This window comes from Acinonyx jubatus, chromosome A1, assembly GCF_027475565.1.
Source record: "Acinonyx jubatus isolate Ajub_Pintada_27869175 chromosome A1, VMU_Ajub_asm_v1.0, whole genome shotgun sequence".
Taxonomy (NCBI): Eukaryota; Metazoa; Chordata; class Mammalia; order Carnivora; family Felidae; genus Acinonyx; species Acinonyx jubatus.
In genome coordinates this window covers 22,132,552-22,152,407 of record NC_069380.1, presented here as the reverse complement: position 1 = coordinate 22,152,407, position 19,856 = coordinate 22,132,552, and the positions used below count along the sequence as shown (strand labels likewise).

General features: G+C 39.1%; 1 long non-coding RNA gene across 1 annotated transcript; it reads right to left on the bottom strand.

Annotated features, from left to right (window-relative positions):
• Positions 1–5,830: 5,830 nt before the first annotated feature.
• On the bottom strand, positions 5,831–17,778 carry LOC128313922 (uncharacterized). Its single transcript, XR_008295048.1, has 3 exons — positions 17,732–17,778; positions 9,778–9,887; positions 5,831–7,218 (listed from the first exon to the last, which is right to left on the bottom strand). It is a non-coding gene; the product is annotated as an uncharacterized LOC128313922 (long non-coding RNA).
• Positions 17,779–19,856: the final 2,078 nt, after the last annotated feature.

The following is a 19,856-nucleotide window of genomic DNA, read 5'->3' as shown; positions in this document are numbered from 1 at the left end:
AGCCCAACTGACTAAACCTTGCACAGGGGGCACAGAAGCCTTGGGCTCACAGGTCACTTTGACTTCTCTGGGAAAGAAATGACAGGAATCAATAATCATCAAGGTCCTGTTGTGAGCTGGATATTTTTCCAGGTGCTTCATGTGCAATATGTTATGAAATGCAAACAGCATTCCTGTGGGATAATGTCCTCCTTTAAATGAGGACGCTAAGGCTCTGAGAAAATAAGGAACTTGCTCTACGTCACAGAGAGCTGACTTCTAAACTCACTTATTGCATCACCCAGCATCAGACAGGGCAAGGCACTGAGAGGTTCTCCCCCAGATTAGTTCTACGCCCTGTGAAATAGTTTGGAAATGTGTACAATTTATTTTGCACTTTAGCCACTTACGTATTGAAATACATGCTGTTTTAAGTTGTATTATTTATATTTCTCTTTTATAATTTGTATTTCACATTTACTTTTTATTATGTGTACAGTTTTAGGTCACACCATCTGCAGATTTCATTTCAGAATAGGAAAGAAGCATCTCAAAATACATGTGTTATATGAAGGGAGGCTTTGAGCCTGAGAAGCCTGAAAAGCACTGCACCAACTCCTTACACCCAGGTTAATGGAGAGTTGATTTTAATATTTCTCTAAAATTTGGGACACAGAAGCATTTCTCAAGTCTAAAGTGCAGTTATTATTATTGGAGTACAACTGTAAAGTTTCTTAAAATGAACTAAATATATTTCTAAACAGTTAGTGACAGGAGAAAAGAAAGGAAACTCCAAATTCATTTGTAAGGATAGGTTTCTTTTTCACTGGAAAGTCTATTGCTTTTACATTAACTAGTCACATCCCAAATCCAGTTAAGAAATGAGCAGAAGACATGAACAGGCATTTTTCCAAAGAAGACATGCAGATGGCTAACAGACCCATGAAAAGATGCTCAATGTCACTCATAATCAGGGAGTTACAAATCAAAACCATAGTGAGATACCACCTCACACCTGTCAGAATGGTTTAAATTAACAACACAGGAAACAACAGATGTTGGCGAGGATGTGGAGAAAGGGGAACTCCCTTGCGCTGTTAGTGGGAATGCAAACTGGTGCAGCCACTCTGGAAAACAGTACAGAGTTTCCTCAAAAAGTTAAAAATAGAACTACCCTACTACCCAGCAATTGCACTACTAGATATTTACTAAAGGATACAAAAATACTGATTCAAAGGAGCACATGCACCCTGATGTTTGTAGCAGCATTATCAAGAATAGTCTAATTATGGAAAGGGCTCAAATGTCCATTGACTGATGAATGGATAAGGAAGATGTGGTATATAGGTAAATAATAAAATATTACTCAGCCATCAAAAAGAATGAAAGCTTGCCATTTGCAATGATGTGGATGGAGCTAGAGTGTATTACGCTAAGTGAAATAAGTCAGAGAAAAACAATTACCATATGATTTCACTGATATGTGGAATTTAAGAAACCAAACAGGTGAACATAGGAGAAGGTGAAAAAAGAGAGTGAGGAAAGCAAACTGTAAGAGACTCTTAACTATAGAGAACAAACTGAAGGTTGCTGGAAGGGACGTGGGGTGGGGAGATGGGCTAAAAGGGTGATGGGCATTAAGGAGAGCACTCGTTGCGATGAGCACTGGGTGTTATGTGTACGTGATGAATCATTAAATTTTACTCCTGAAACCAGTATTATCCTATGTGTTAACTAACTAGAATTTAAATAAAAACTGAAAACATTAAAAAATACAAAATTCTTATTTAGAGTCAGGTTCCAAGCCTAGGGGTGAGAGGGTGGACTGCTCAGGAAAGCAGCAGTTACAGTGCTGGTGCTGTGCATGAACTGAAAATAAGAGATGATTTCCGTGACTTATTTATTTTATAACTGAAAAGTTTGTACCTCTTAATCCCCTTTATCTATTTCACTCATCCTCCCCATCCCTTCTGGTAACCACCAATTTGTTCTCCACATTTAAGGGTCTGTTTTTTGTTTGTTTGTTCATTCATTTGTTTGTTTTGTTTTCAGATTCCACATGTAAGTGAAACCATATGGTATTTGCCTTTCTCTTTCTGATTTATTTCACTTAGCGGAATACCCTCCAGGTCCATCCATGTTGTGGCCCATGGTAAGATTTCATCCTTTTTTATGGTTGAGTAATAGTCTATTGTTTGAATATACCACCTCCTCTTTATCACAGAGGTGAAAAATACAGCATAGGGAATATAGCCAATAATATTGTAATATCATTGTATTACTTATTGTGGTGGCCATTGAGCAATGCATGGAATTGTTGAATGTGCTGTGCACCTGAAACTAATATAACACTGTGTGTCAATTACACTTCAGTAATAGAGAGGGAGTCAGAGATCCATAAGGCTTCATATTGCCACTGGGAGAATAGAACAAGAGGTAACTTCTCATCCTTATTTCTAAGTTTCATGTGACTGAAGCCATGAGAAGGCGGTCCCCGGGTTATTTTACTTGAAAAGTCTCTAGAATTCTAGCATACTCTCTGGAATACACCTTCACTTGGGCATTTCTCCAGGAAAATGCAGACTTTGGGCTCCCTTAAAGGAGTATGAATGTCCAATAAACTCCCCTATTTGATTTTGTGTGTGGTGCAGAGATACTGCCCCTGCCTCCCACTCTTGCAAAGAAGAGTGAAGAGAACACCAGAAATAATAAATTCTCTTCTGTTTTTTCTCCTGTTATTTTGAATCTGATACCTTTCAACAAGTGCCCTTATTCAATATGTATACAATATAAAAAGAAACCACAGGATTTCTCTAGAACCAAATTGACCCCTCAAAGTTTATTGCTTTTGATAAGAAACCATGTTTTAATGGGGGGAAGAAAGTTTATGGTAGGAAGCTGAGCTTTCAAATTTTATTCAGGCTGTATTTTTACTAAAAACAATATTGTTTTTTCCTTTATAGAATACCAAAAGATTAAATTTCATATTTCAAATCCTATGAAGACTCCAAGATCCAAGTCCAACATTAAATGTGTGTTTGACCTCATATCCTCCTTACATTAATAATACAGTTATACATAAGTATGAAGGGACCAAAAACAGCTACACGGAGACACCCACCAGCATCAGGAATGCGGGGGACTTACAGCTACAAGCTGTAGAATCAACTCTAGTATTTTGAGTACATCTAAATAAAAAAGAAGATTAGAAATAAAACATGGGCCACCATCAGTCACGCCAATATCGTTAGTCTTCAATGTGTCTCCATTTTATGCAATTCTAGATTTTAAATGAGTGTTCTGGGTTCTGTCCTTACAGAGTAAAATCTAAGTATTTAAAACTAAAATATAAACGCTGTATAATTCTTTATACTTAGGAGTTTAAAAAAGAAACTCCTCATTTTCCATAAAAGAGGCAGTAATAAAATGTAGGCTATATTAAAAACCTTGACCTGCTGTATTTTAAGGGATTTCATTAGAATGACCACATTTTACTGTCAGTGGAAAAATCTTCTTAGGTCTACCAGGTAGAGTATAGATAAGCAAGTAGCAACCATAGGGTGATGCTCCAGTAATGCTACTGGAATCTGAGGAAGGTCTGTGTCACCTAAGTTATCTTATCTAAATGACCCTTACGAAGGCACCTCTCCTAAGAATTCTCTTCTCTGCAAGTGAGAGGTCTGAAGGTCAAAATCTATTTGACCCCAAAAACTGCTAGAGTGGATCCCAAAACAGGTCTACGAAAAAGTCCTTTACCATAGATCCCTATGGTGCATGAACAAAGCACAGGGAAAATTCTAGAACTTTGAAATCGTATCCTCTGATTTTCTCCAGCCTGAACCCGGGAGCCTATCAGTATCTCTTGTTTTATTTTACCACCATTCCTTCTTGCATCCATATTATTCTTGTTTGTTACTCCTGTATTGGAACAAACTGAAATGTAAGGTGGTCAAAACAATCTAGCTTAAATAACAAAACAAACTATTCACTACAGTACCTGTTACACAGTAATCTACTGATTAATTAAGGAGAGGTTTAAAAATCCCTTGAACTTCATGAATTCACCACAACCATGAAAAACCATGTTTGTCTTTGCTTTCCTGCAAATGTTCCCTCTTTATGTTCTAGTTGCAAAAACTATGTAGATTCAAGAATATGAAGAGTGAGGTACAAAATAATGAAACCAAGTATCATATGTGTTTCATATATACCTACTTCTTATAGAGGGTTCATGTTATCCTTAGATAAAACTTAGAGCAAAATTAATATGACAAACAGCATTGTGACCATTACCCTTGCCCCAAGTACATCCAAGCTTCTCAGTGTTCATGCCCATTCCCCTAGGTATCCAGTCTCCTCCCTGGTCTTCTCTTATTCCATCCTTGACACCCCCCACCCTTGCACTTGTCCTTGATCAATTAATGTAATTGCCCACTTCTCCCCAGGTTAAGTGTGAAGGATGTAAGGCTGAGGAAAATCTGTGATTTGGTGCTTGTGATTATCACCAGGATTTTCAGGTTGAAGAGGAAGAAAGGCACCCTCAGGGAAGAGAGTTTAGCAACACTGGCTCTGGATCCTTAGGATATGATGAGTATTGGGTCCAAGGGATGGAAGAGGACACAGGAGGACCAATCTTTGGAAGGACCAGAGTCTAGCATCACAAGCAAGCAAGCCAGTACTGCTACTATTACCGTTACTGCTGATAGAATTTGTTTGATGCTTCAGAAATGATGTCTTTGAGAGTAAGGCGTATTTATTTCAGGTACAAGATGATTTCAAGGTCAAGAGAGGCCTCTGTGCTTCCTGGGTAAATATCCACCAATGTTCTTGATAGCACAGGCAATTCCTTGTTTAACATGAGGACAAAGTTTTCTTCCCCCACCATAATTAGAGATAAAAGCCTTGAAAATGTAAATGTATAGGAAAGGGGACACACTGGTACTGATTTCCTTCAGTCAACGTGCAAACAATGGTATAAGGAGCTTTCTTGGCTCCCTACTCTGCCCTGCCTCTTAAAATAAGTATTTTGGTGGGCAGTTAAGCATCTGACTCTTGATCTCAGCTCAGGTCATGATCTCACTGTTGGTGAGATTGAGCATCAGGTTCTGTGCTGACAGCACAAAGCCTGCTTGGGATTTTCCCTCCCTCTCTTTCTGCCCCTCCCCTGCTTGCTCGCACGTGCTTTCTCTCTCTCCCTCAAAATAAATAAATAAGCTTTTAAAAAAAAAGGAATTTAATATTTTTTGCATTTGTCCTTCCACATAGTCCCTTCTGAAACTCGATCCATCAATAACCCCTCTGCTCTCCAGTATTGTCAACCTCATTCATTCAATATCTTAAGTGTCAAGAACTGTCCTAGACACTGGGGATATCACGGTGGATAAAACAGACAAAAATCCTTACCCCAACAAGAGAGATACAGCACAGAATCAAAAGTGATGCATCAAGGAGAAAATGCTGCAATTTTAAATAGAATGGTTGGGTGTCACCTGTAGAAGGTGGCATTGAAACAAAAACTTGAAAGAGACAAGGGGAAGAGCATTCCAGGCATAAAAAGCAAGTGCAAAGGCCCTGAAGTGTGACGTGCCTGGAACAGCATGTGGGTGCTCAAGGTATATCAAGGAGCCAATGAAAGGAGATCAGTGAGGTCTTATGGGTCATGGCAACTGGGTTTTATTCTGAGTGAGCTGGGAGGCCACTAGGGGATTTTGACGAGAGGAGTGATGTGATCTGGATTACATCCAACATCCTGGCTGCTGTTCTGAGAATAGACTGAAGGACATAAGAGTAGAAGCAGAGAGTCCAGTTAGGAGGCTGATGTAACAAATCCAGGTGAAAGATGATGGTGGTCTGGCAGGCCCTAAGGAGTTAGCAGTGGAGGTGGTAGGAAGTGACCAGATCCTGGATATATTTTGAAGGTGGAGCCAACAGTACTTGCTAAGAAATCAGATGTAGAGTAAGAGAACAATAGAAGGATCAAGGATAATTCTGGAGTACTAGGCCTTGGAAACTGTTAGCACAGAGTTGTTACTTGCTGGGATGAGGAAGATTTTGGAAGGGTTAAGTACTGGGGTGGAATATCAGGAGCTTGTGTTTTTAACTTCATTTTATTTTATTTTTTATTTAAATTCAAGTTAGTTAACACACAATGTATTCTTGGTTTCAGTAGTAGAACCCAGTGGTTCATGTCTTACATAGGACACCCAGTGTTCATCCCCAAAAGTGCCCTCCTTAATGCCCATCACCCTTTTAACCCATCTCCCCACCAATCTCCCCTCCAGCACCCCTCAGTTTGTTCTCTGAATTTAAGAGTCTCTTATGGTTTGTTCCCTCTGCATTTTTATCTTATTTTTCCTTCCTTCCCCTAAGTTCATCTGCTGTGTTTCTTAAATTCCACATATGAGAGAAATCATCTGATGTTTGTCTTTCTCTGACTGACTTTGTCGGCTTAGCATAATACCCTCTAGTTCCATCCACACCATTGTAAATGGCAAGATTTCATTCTTTTTCATCACCAGGTAGTATTCCATCGTACATGTATACCACATCTTCTTTATCCATTCATCAGTCAACGGGCATTTGGGCTCTTTGCATAATCTGGCTATTGTTGATAGTGCTGCTATAACATCAGGGTTCATGTGCCCCTTCAAATCAGCATTTTTGTATCCTTTGGATAAATATCTAGTGGTGCAATTGCTGGGTCATAGGGTAGTTCTATTTTTAATTTTTTAAGAAACTTCCATACTGTTTTCCAGAGTGGCTGCTCCAGTTTGCATTCCCACCAACAGTGTAAACGGGTTCCCCTTTCCCCACATCCTCACCAACATCTGTTGTTTCCTGAGTTATTAACTTAAGCCACTCTGACAGGTGTGAAGCTTGGTTTTGAATGCTAACTAGACATCCAGGTGGAGATGTTGAATATGTAGTTGGATATACAGTCATACAGTCTGTAGTTCTGGGGAGAGGTCCAGGTCATAAGACTAGGGTGAAAATCACCATGGGTGCAAGGTATAAATAAAAAAAAATAAGATAATTGATGCCTGGATGTCAAGTGAGGAGAGTATGTCAAGAGACAGGAGTGATCACATCTATCAAATGCTGCATTTAGGTCACAGAAAATGAAGACTGTTCGTTGACCATTGAATTTAGCCACCTAAGGTCTTTGAGAACTTTGATGGGAAATTTTCAACAGAGTGACAGGCATACACCTCTGTTCCACCACCACTCACACAAACTAATCTAGGAGAGAATGAGAGATAAGAAATTAGAGACAACTAATACAGAAACCTCTTTCAAAGTGTTTTGTTGATAATGGAAGGGGAAAACCAGGCAATGGCTTGAAAGGGGAAAATGAGTTCAAAATATTTTATTTGGTTGGTATTTTGTTTGTTTTAAAGATGAGAGAAATCTGGGTGCCTGGGTGGCTCAGTCGGTTGAGCGTCCGACTTCGGCTCAGGTCATGATCTCACAGTTTGTGGGTTCAAGCCCCACATCAGGCTCTGTGCTGACAGCTTGCTCAGAGCCTGCAGCCTGCTTCGGATTCTGTGTCTCCGTCTCTCTCTCTCTGCCCCTCCCCCGCTCATGCTCTGTCTCTCTCTGTCACTCAAAAATAAATAAATGTTAAAAAAAATTTAAAGATGAGGGAAATCTTAGTGGGTTTGTGTGCTGACAGAAAAGACCCAATAGAAAGGAAAATTTCATCAGGTAAGAGAGAAAGAGAAAATCCTGGAGCAATGTCCTTGAGGTGACAAAGAGGATTGAATGGAAGTAAAGGAATTAACTTTAGCCTGGTGTATGGACAACAGCCCATGTTTTCCACTGACTCTTTCCCCTCAGACTCCTTAGCATCTATTGGCTTCCCGATTGTAAAACTAAACAGACTCGAGATGCATCTAGCTGTGCCCTCTATCTCTCCTTCCCTCCCCTAATAGTCTAGTGTCTTTAAAACATTGTCTACACTTGCTCAGTTCTCTTAACTCCCTCTCACTTAGCTTAAAACATTAGCTTAAAACATTAACTGGCTTTGCCACCAATGGCTGCTGAATTGACTATTTCAATAGACTATTTAGCATTTTACTGAACCCTTCTGACAATTAACTGCTTCCCTTTTAGAAACCCTTACCCTCTACTATATAGTACACCTCTATCCCTAGCCTCCCATCTGGGCCCTCCCCCCAGGCTCCTGTTCCTTTGCTGGGCACTTCACATGTTAGTGTTCTATTGGGTTTTCTCAGCCATCTTCTCATTTGACAAAGGAATATTGCTTATCCAAACTCAGAATTTCTACACAGGGAGAGCTAGGAGATTTGTCTTGAAATGGAGTTTACAGAATAAGCTAGTTACTTTTATTTGCAGTTTCTCTTTATTTAGGATGGCTTGTTGGGGGCAGACATAGGTTATTGGAGGGTTTAATCTCCCCACCTCCAGGCATCCGTTGGTCCTCTGGGGTCAGGGCTTCAATTGCCACTTACATGTAGGCTATTCTACCCAACAAGCACCAAAGGGATATTAAAAATTCCCTGTCTTTTCAAAGGTCAAAGAAATATTTGGGAATGAAAGGAAAGGAGGAAGAAAAAGAATAAGAAAGAAAGGAAAACTGAAAAAGAAAATGTTTGATCGACTGCCTGCTAATCATGCCAATAGCTATTCGCAATTTAACTCATAGGATTATCTATTTAATATATTGCATACAAAATATTTTGACATGACATGGAGGGAAGTGTCCAAAAGTGAGAGTGGTTAGAGCCTAGCAAACAGAATTAGTTACTAAAAATCCAAACTAAAACTTCTTCCTAAGCTCCATACTCTACTTTCCAATAGCCTACTACACACAGTCACCTCAACGACCACAGGAATCTCAAACACAACACATCCCCAAATAAAATCTTCTTTCTTCCCAAATGTGCTTCTACAACTTATGCAGGAGAAATAGCCTGGGTTTGAGTATCAGCCAACTTTCTATGTTCAAATTTCAACTCTTTGAGTTAGTCATGTTGTGGAAAACAAGAATTTAAAATAGGACTTTGTCATTTACTAAGAATTGCATTGCAGGAGGGCAAAGGAAAGAGTGCTCACCAGCCAGAGGTGTAAGTATATGAGTGCAATGAACTCTGGAAGGGGCTGTGAGAGAATGTTGTCAGGATACAGTAAAGAACAAGGAAAGGAGAAGTCAAGGTTGTGTTTGGTGAGGGAACAAGAGAGACTTCTCAGGGAGAGTAATGTTGGAGCTGCATCTAGAATAAGAGATGCTGTGCATCCCAGGGCATGGCTAGGAGAGGGTGAGGGGGAGAGGATTAGCATGAACTAACGTGGTCACCTGGGGCCACCAGCAGATTTCTGGGCACAGCAGAGGAGGTTGGGAGAGGAGCTTGTGTTGTTTTCCAGGAGCTACAGTTGCACTTTTGTGCTGAGGAAGATGGAAAGTCACAGAGGGAATTTAAGCAGGGGACAAGTATGACCCAATTTGCATTTGAGAAAAATAACTTTGGTAGCCATGAGGGGCTAAATTAGAACCAGACTGGAGTGGAGAGAATCCTAATTGACAATTGCAAACATGCAGGCCAGAGATGATGGCATTGAATTAAGGCAGACCAATGCAAAGGAAAGGGAGGGGGAGTTAGGAAGATGCAAAGGGTAAACTCACAGTCATAACTGGATGCTGGGGAACAGGACTTCTAGTGGGCTTAGGGCAGGGGTCTCTGCCTTAGAAGCTCATTTGATTACTGAGATGACTAAATGAAATCATGAGTGCCTGACACACAGAAGTGCAAGAAATATTATTTCCCCTCATTTTCCTACCTTATTACTGGCAGCATCACCCACTCAGTGGCTGAAGCCAGAAATGTGGGAGTAATTCCAGTCTCGTCTGTCCTTTACCTTTCACAACCAGTCACCCAAAGCAGATAACCCTGAGTGAAGAAAGGGAAAGGTAGAGATCAAAAATCAGGGAACCATCCTCACAAAGTTTTATAGTTTGCCTCTGACCTGGATTTACTTTTTGGAGGAGCAGGCAATCAAGAAGAGCCCTGGTGAAAGGTATTCTAGGACTTGCCCACCTTCTGGCTTGCAGCCAGGTAAGTGCTTCTTAAAGCAGTGGCCCCGCCCACCTAAATGGCCATCTTGTCTGGTTCTCTTTCCTCTTTTCCCAGCTCACATTCAATGGCTTCCCAATTATCAAGTGTTTGGCTTGCTGCCAAGACTGGAAATGAGTCTGAAAGGTTATACACACCCTCCTCAAGGGAAATGATTAATAAACTAAATTGTGAACAGAACTGAATACAGCTTGGGTTTATTTTTTGAGGAGAGGGTGTTTTATTTTTATAAATAATAGGGGCTGGAAAAGGCAAAACTATAGGGACAGAAAATAAGTCCATCGTTGCCAGGGCCTGGGGTTGGAGGGTAAGAGACCATATGAACTTTCAGGGGTGATAAAAATGTTCTATAGCTTGATGGTGAGGCTACATGACTGCCATGTTTTTACCAAAAGCAGGACCTGTACACTGAAAAGCATAAATTTGACTATATGTAAAGTATACTTCAAGAAACCCAACTTTAAACAGACAAATGAAAAAATGAATAAGCAAATAAATAAGTAGGTTGTAAGGACCCAGTAAATGTTGCTAAAGTAAGCAATGGTGGTAAGGTATTAGCTAGAAAACGCTGCGGATTTTACTCTTTCCATAAATGTTTGCATTTTAATAGAGGACGCTAAAGCTAAAAAAGGCCTTTATGGCCCAAAGAATTTAGTCTCCAATAGGATAAATTTTTTTCTCAAATGCACAGTATTTTATTACAACCTGAAGAGAGAGTTCTAGATGAAAGGAAAGGCCAGTAAGAGAGCCAGGAGGCAAGAGCTGGGAGACCATGACTGTTCCAAAATTTACAGACCACAAAAGGGAGAGATTTTCTCTAAGTAAAGGCAACTTCCTCTACCATCTATCCACCACTTCCCTCAGAGGCCTGACTTTTCCTGGGTGATTATCCTGGCCCATGATGTTGGATTCTTACTGAGAGAAACAATCCATATTTACCAGAAGTAGAAAGATGCTACATCTAAATGCAGATTGGAGAAGGAGAATCGGTGCCTGGCGGATGGAGGAGACGCTCTTCAAAGTCAACCCAGGCTGCCCCACCCCACATGGGCCAAGTCAAATGGTGCCTTTAAGCAGACCAACTTTCTCCTCTGAGGTTGAGCTGCCAGTCAGGTGGCAGAGGATGGGAACTGGTTTTAGCCTCATTTTGCCATCACATGTGCTGAGAACCAGGGGAACCATCCCTGGAACCATCCCTTTGAAAGGGAAATTCTTTCTGTGCTTCTCTAAGAATCACTCACCAATCTCACAACACCCAAGCACCTTGCTTTTCTTTTCAATTCAAATTTCCCCATCAGACAGGACAAGGATTCTCTCCTACAAACCATTCAAGGCACTAATTTCTTTCTAAGCAATTCGAAGAGCAAAATGTCAAATTCTCGATTTTTCTGCCGTCCTGGGCACTTCTCCCTGCCTCCTTTCCCCTGAGTACATGTGAGCACCAGTTTGAACCTATGCAATAGCTTCTGTCATTCTTGGCAGCCAACAATGGAGGAGTCAGAAAAAGGGAGAAGTCTTGCTTTCCACCGGTTGCCCCTGACACTGCCCCCACCCCCCACCACTGGTGGGGGAGGTGGGTCCTGATTGTTCGTCAGATTAAGCGGTTCAGCAGTGTTGCCAGAACTATTCTCCATCTTCCCTGGGTTTCAGGTTCAGGGGAAGGAGGCATTTGACCACTCTGCTGGAGAGGAGGTGACAGTGACAGGAGCCGTGGTGGCCTCCTTTCCTTGTCCTTTGGGCTGAGGTGTCCGGGAGGTCCAGGAGCAGCAGCTCTCACACCCCCCACTCAGCCAGCTGAAGACTGTTGTTACCCAGGTCACTCCACTTCTGTCCCCAAACTACCCCTCCAAAATTAAGCCCTCTCTTTCAAACTTGATCTGCTGCCTCCAACTCTGTGTTTCCCTGACACAGCCCTTTTGGGGGCTTTTTGAATCCTCCGCTCCTCCCCACCCCCAACAACAACAAAACACAAGCCTGGGCCTGTTAATTGCTTCCTTCCTACCAAGAGGGCAGCCAGATGACTACACCTGCTGAGATTGTTCTAACTCATGCCCGGAGAGTTGATGAAAGTGTTCTATTTCTTTTGAAGTTCAGTAGGAGCCAACTATTTTACTGAGTGCTAACTATGGGGCCAGGTGTCATGCTAACCTAGGTAATGTCAGTTAATCCACATGAGAGAGGTAGCAATAGACCCGGCTGGGATCAAAACCCATGACCCACCCATAACCATAACCACACTAAACTTTGCACTAAAGGAGGTCACCAGTCCTTTCTGCCCTCACCACCCACAACCCCAGCCTGTTCTATTTGTGATCAGACAAGATCCAGTGAAGGAGAATACCAAAATCCTTTACTAGTGTGAAGGATTTCAGAAACCCTTCCAGGAAGTTCTGTTGTCTGCCCGGTCAAATGGACCTACAAAATCAAGACGGTAAACATGTGTAGGAAGGGGTCCAGGGCAGGTTAAATACTATTGACCTCTGCTGCCCAACTCCTTTATTTTTGTTCTTTGAAGTCATTAGAAATATAATGTTCTATCATAATGTAAAAATTTGGCAGAGTAATAACTGTAAATGTTGTGTTAGGCATATTTAAAATAATACTTTTTCTGGGGAACCTGGGTGGATCAGTTAAGTATCCAACTTGGAATCAGGTCATGATTTCCAGTTCACGGGTTTGAGCCCCACGCTGGGCTCTGTGCTGACAGCTCAGAGCCTGAAGCCTGCTTCAGATTCTGTGCCTCCCTCTCTCTCTGTCCCTCTCCCACTCGTGCTCTGTCTCTCTCTCTCCCCAAAAATGAATAAACATTAAAAAAATTAAAATAAAATAAAATAAAAAATAAAGTAATCCCTTTTCTGATTATGCGATTTAAATGTTTCTGTTGAAGAACCTTTGGAAAATTCAAAAGAATTAAAATAAAAATGAATCTTACAGATATTTCCATCACCCATAGGTAACCTCAGTTAATATATTCATAGGTTTCTCTTTTATATAAATATGTATATATTCTCTAAGTGGGATGCCTGTGATATTAAAATATGTGTACCTGGGTTTTCACTGAATATTATGTTAGCCAGCATTTTTCCATGTAGTTAATTTTTTTTGAAATTGCCATCTTTAATGCCTGCATATTATTCAAGAAGTAATAATTTACTTAACCATCATCCTAAAGTTGGACCTTTGAGTTTTTCTCAATTTTTCACTATTACAAGAAATGCCATCTCTCTCTTTATTTTCTCAAGATTGTTTACTGGAAATGGAATTACTGGGTCTAGAGAACTTTTTAAAGTTCTTAATACATTTTTTCCTATATACAATTTACTGATTCTAATTATTAGTATAGTGCTTTATATGGTTGGCTCAAAGAAAATGTTGAGTTTATATGAAATATGTCCTTGTTAGCTTTGTATGGCTAAAACCCTTTTGGTAAAATTGTCACCTTGAACTTGAATGAATAAATCTTTTCAAAAAAAGAAGAAGAAAAGAAAACAGCTGGAAATCATATCTGCCTTTGTGGGTAGTAGGTATTTAAAGGCTTCAGAAAATCTTAAGAGAATTTGTTATGATTGAAGGTAAAGTATATAAGGAATAAAAAAGGAGAGATTTTTCTCTCAAATGAGGAAATTTTATAATAATAAAAAATAAAAGCAAGAGAATGTTGAATTTGAAGTGAATGTTAAATTTGAAGAGATTCTTAAATCTGATTCATTACTTTCTAAAAGCTTTTTAAGATGTCAGCTTCCTGAGGTTTTTATGTTCTCTGCTGCATTGAGCAAACCAGGTTAAATGTGAATGATAAAAACTCTTAGGAAGAACATTGTGCTTTGATGAGTCACCATACTTAACCTTCAATAGCTAGGGAGCCAATTACCCACAACCTCAGCTGTGTAGACCCTTCCTTTCCTTCCTCTTCCTAATAGTTACCCAGATTTATGCTCATTTAACATTTCCTTAGGACCTGGAGCAAACGTGGGCAGAAGACATGAAAGAATATAAACCTCAAATCCATCAGTTTTGTTTCAGTCAACTCTAAATGAAGCAGATTATCTTTTCGACATGGGCAATACTGATCAGTGGCACCATCTACCTTGAAGAAACACTGCTGGATGCTGGGGAGACAAGCTTAGGCAACGGTCAACCAGCCCAGGTGCTGCAAGGCCGAGTCAGGCCCAGAAGGCACAGTGTCAGCAGCTAACAGCAGAAACAGTAGAGATACTCACAATATACCTCACATTTAGGTAGTGAGTTTTACAAATTTCAAAGGGGCTTCACATGCGTGTGGTCATTTAGATCTTCCAACTCTATAAAGACATAATTACCTATAGTCCAGAAACGGGGCATAGACCCTCAGAGAGGTTACATGCTTTGCCCAGTATCACAAAGCCTGTAGGCAGCAAGATTTAATATCAAAGCCAGATGTTCTGATTTCAACACTTGTGAGCTCCCACACTGCCTTCTTATAACAAAATTTTACTGACTACTACTGGATGCCAGATCTTCTGCTAGATAATAGAGATGAAAAAAAGTAGGTCTTTCTTTCAAGGAGCTTAAGACATATCAAAAGGGACAGACACAAACTGAAACTATAGTACTAAAGTGATGGAAGCTGAGATTTGCAGTAGGAAAGCTCTCTAAATTTCCAGTGTAGCCAAACTGCCTTATGGGGAAGCAGCCACTAATGTAGTGGTGAGAAAGGACTTCAGACTTAGCACATGTCTTCTGCCTTCCAGCTCTTGCCTTGAACTCCAAAACTCTAGACTAATTCTTTTGACAATACATGGCAGATGAAGAACTTGGGCTTTGGGTCAGACAGGTATGGGTTTAGGTCAGACAGGTCTGGGTTTAAAACCTGGCTCTGCCACTTACTAGCTCTTGAGCAAATTGATCTTGAACAAACTGCTGACCATTCTAAGCCTCAATGCCCTCCTCAGTCCAGTGCAAATGATAACAGTAGTATCTTCCATTCAAGGTGTTTGTGAGAGCTAAATGAGATCATGCATTAGAGGTTCTTACCAGGTGTATAGCAAAGGCATAATAAATATTAGGGTGTTGATGATTGTGGTCGTGGTGGCGATGATGATAATGATTAGATGTTTGGATTGGAGAGGAGGAAGGAGATTGGAAAGGAAGAAGGGTGATGGGAGATTAAGGGAATTTTTACCTAATTCATACCTTGCAGATTCCAGCTAGAAGTCAAAGAATCTGCCACACGCTGGAGAGCCACAGGTTGGGGAGAAGGGTGGAAGCTCAGTGTCCCTTAGAAGGCAGCAAAGCTGGATCCCTGAAGTGTAGTGGTTTCCGAGACAACTTGATGTCTCCTCATTGGGCAGTAATGACATTACCAACCTGCCCCGTCACCCTGACTGTCCCCTGGAACAGACCAAAACATTCTGGGGCTCCTCTCAGACACATTAGCCCTTCTCTGACTCACCTATAGCCACTTAGGGATTCCTGCCACAGACTGAAGTCCTTACTTGAGTCTCAGGCCATGTCTTCTTCCCCAGAACACCCAGTCTAAGATCTAAATTTCCAACTCTCAAACTCTAATTTTCCTCCTATTATTCTGCTGTGGTATAATGTATGGTATTAAAGAGGATTGCCCAAGAATCCTTGAGTTCAACTTCTGGCTCTGTCACTGACTACGTATTAACTATGGGCAAGTTACTTATCCTCTGTACCTCAGTTTCCCCATCTGTAAAATGGGGACAAAAAAATATTATCTATAACATAGGGTTTTGTGAAGATTAACCAGGAGCTTACAACTGTGACTGGCACAGAATTTAAGTGCTCAATAAATATTAACTACTATTAAGATTTTTCCCCTTTGGAAAATGACAATTCTGGTAAATGCTAAGTGGGGGAAACATGTTACAACTATTACATAAATTATGAGATTATTTGTATATTTCAATTATCAGTTTTCATTCCATATTCTCTCAAGCATGGGATAATTGAGAGTTCTGTTTGGGAATTTTTGTTTGTTTGGATGGGTTCCCAAAGATCATACAAATAATGCCAGAATACCCATTAATAAAGAAAAGTCATAATATCTATTAATGACATTTTAAATACTATCGTCAGCTTTCCTAAACATCTCCAAAAGCCTAAAAGCTAAAATTTTCAGGAAGAGGTGTATGTATGTGCAAGCACGCACCCTTCATATCTGTCAGAGTTTCAAATACAAGCATCTAGATGAGATAAACATAGAGAGGGTTTTCACTGGAAGGAGCAGAACTGCAATTGCTGAGATTTAGACCAAGGAGTTCCTGCTGTATGTGCTCTTGCCCAAACAGCCCCCATGGTGATTAATTGTTTATGTACAGTAGAAACTTGAAGCTACTGTCTGCTATGTTTCCTAAAGTAACTTCCATCTTTTTTATAATTATAAAAATTACCCTTGCTCACCGTAAGAAATGGAAATATATAAATATGGTAAAAGAAGAAAATAATCATCTGCAGTTAGAGAACTCTCAAAGTAATCCAGTTTTAACATATTTTTATATCATCCAGTCTTTTTTTCCCTGACAGCAGGCATGTGAGAACTTTTCAGACAACTTAGACATGATGGCAAGAAGCAATTCTATGGTTATAGAGGGATATTTTATAATGAAGTGTCAGTCCACCAGAAGGACATCGTAATTCTAAGTCTGTATGCACTCAACAACATAGCTTCAAAATACATAAAGTAGAAATCAACAGAACTGAAAGAGAGACTTTAAAATACCTGTCTAAATGGCTATGTAGTTTTTTAAGACAAAAGTCAATAAGGATATAAAAGATCTAAACAACACCTTTAAAAATGTTGACATAATTGCCATATGTAGAACACCACATCCAGTGAAGACAGAATACACATTCTTTCCAAGTGCACATAGAGCAAAAATTGATCACAAAGAAACCTCAACAAATTTCAAAGGCTTGGAATCATGAAGAGTTTATTCTCTGACTAACATGAAATTATGATAAAAATTAACAACAAAATGAACTAGATGATCTCAGCTGCTCGGGAAGCAAACCATACACTTCTAAATAAGGGCAAACAAGAAATCCCACAAATTAGAACCCCCAAAATTAGAAAATGTTTTAACTAAATAATAACTTTTATGACATTCTGAACATAGCAAAACTTGTGCGATATAACGAAAGCAGGGGCAGAGGGAGATATAATGCCATATTTAACACATATTTCATACATGTGTTAGAAAAGAAGTCTAAAAGTCAGTGTTCTATGCTTCTCTCCCAAAAAGCTGATCAAATGTAAACAAATGAGAAAGTAGGAAATAAAATAATAATGATAAGAACAGAAATCAATGAAATAGAAACAAATGTGCAATAGAGAAAATCAGCAAGCAAAATTAGTTCTTTGAAAAGACTAATAAAGTAAATGAACCTCTAGCAAACTGAGGGGGGAAAAAGAGTGAAAATACAAATTTCTAAAATCAAGAATGAAAAGGAGGATGTCATTACAGACTCAATGGATGACAAAAGGCATTAAAAACACATTATATATATTACGAAACACTTGATGCCAATTAATTTGACAATTTTGACATGCAGACAAATCCTTTAAGAACATGTTGCCAAAACTGACAGAAGAACTAGAAAATCTTAACTAAAATTTTAAATACCTGGGGTATTTAGGTAGGTATAGATGGCTTTACCTGTGAATTCTTCCAAGCAATTTAACAACAATTCTGCACCAGCTTCTAGAAAATAGGAAGCTCATTTTTATGAGACCAGCAAAACTTGATTTTATAATCTGACAGGATTTACAAACCACTTATTCTCGTGAACATAGACCCAAAAAGCCTAAACAAAATATTAGCTAAGAGAATCCAATGATACATAAAAAGGTACCATATCACAAACAAGTAGAGTTTATTCCCAGAATGCCAGTGTTGTTCAACACTTTAAAATCAATCAATGCAGTTCATAATATTTACAGATTAAAACAAACAAACTATAATCATCTTGATAGATGTGGAAAAGGAATTTGATAAATTCCTCCCCTATCAATGCCTGTTTGGGATGAAAATGTTAACAAACGAGGAATAAAATAAACTTTCTCTAATTTGATTTTTAAAAATCTACAAAAATCCTACATCAAACATAAATTTAAACAATATTGTTGCAAGCTTTCCTCCTCTAGGTGGGAATGAAAAAAAGGTGATTCAACATTTTTCTTGAGGTCCTAGCCAGTAAAATACAAAAATAAATAAATAAAAGGCAAAAGTTTTGTAAAAATAGAAATACATTATTGTTAGATGACATGAATGTGCACATATAAAATCCAAAAGCATCTACAAACTATTAGAAACAATACATTAATTTAACAAAGTTACACCTTTAAAAGTTAATATATAATAATTGTATTTCTACATATCATCAAAAAGAGGAAAAATATTATTAAAACATAAAACTTTTTACAGTAGCACCAAATATATATCAAATATTTGGAACACACCTAAAGATGTATAAGATATATACGACTGAAAATTAAAAAAACATTGTTGAGAGAAATTTTAAAAGATCTAAGTCAATGGTAAGATACCTCATTGAAATATGAGATATTAAATTGAATTCAATTCAATTATGAATTAAAATTGTGACTATGCTATCACTCCCCAAAATTGATCTGTATGTTTAAGACAATCCCAATCTTAATTCCTATAGGGACTGTGTGTGTGTGTGTGTGTGTGTGTGTGTGTAAATTGACAAGCTGATTCTAAAATTGATAAGGAAATGTAAAAAAGTGAGAACACCACGATAATCTTGAAAAAGGAGAACAAGGGCGCCTGGGTGGCACAGTCGGTTAAGCGTCCGACTTCAGCCAGGTCACGATCTCGCGGTCCGTGAGTTCGAGCCCTGCGTTGGGCTCTGGGCTGATGGCTCAGAGCCTGGAGCCTGTTTCTGATTCTGTGTCTCCCTCTCTCTCTGCCCCTCCCCCGTTCATGCTCTGTCTCTCTCTGTCCCAAAAATAAATAAAACGTTGAAAAAAGAAATATATTAAAAAGAAAAAGAAGAACAAAAGCTAGAGGACTTATACTAACAAATATCAAGACTATGCCTTTTTTTTTTTTTTAGAATTTTAATTTTTGAGAGAAAGAGAGTGTGCATGTGCACGCATATGAGCAGGAAAGGGGCAGAAGGGAAGAGAGAGAGAAAGAGAATCCTCAGTCATCTCCACACCCACATGGAGCCCGACCTAGGGCTTGATCCCACAACCTGAAATCATGACCTGAGCTGAAATCAAGAGTTGGATGCTTAGCCAACTGAGGTACACAGGCTCCCCTATCAAGACTTATTTTTAAAGTTCTAGTAATTAAAATCATGTATTATTGGTGTAAGTAGAGGCAAATTGACTGATGGAAGAAGAATAAAGTACAGAAACATAGGTTACCTAATAAAATAAAGATGATTATGTACTGTAGTGCAGAAAGGATATTTCATTCTTTTAAAAAATGGTGCTGGGTCAACTGGATATTTGTGTGGAAAAAAAATGAATCTCGACTACAATCTACTACTATGTTGTATCTATCACACAACACAAAAAGTTCAATTCCAGATGGGGTATAGATCTAAGTGTCAAACAATTTAGCTTTTACAAGAAAATACAAAAAGATCTCATCTTGATAGGCAAAAATTTCTTAAGTAGGGCACAAGAAGCACTAGCCATAAAGGGAAAAATATTGAAAAGTTGGAGTGGTCACAAACACCATATGATTTCACTCATATGTAGAATTCAAGAAACAAAACAAATGAACAAAGGAAAAAAGAGACACCACA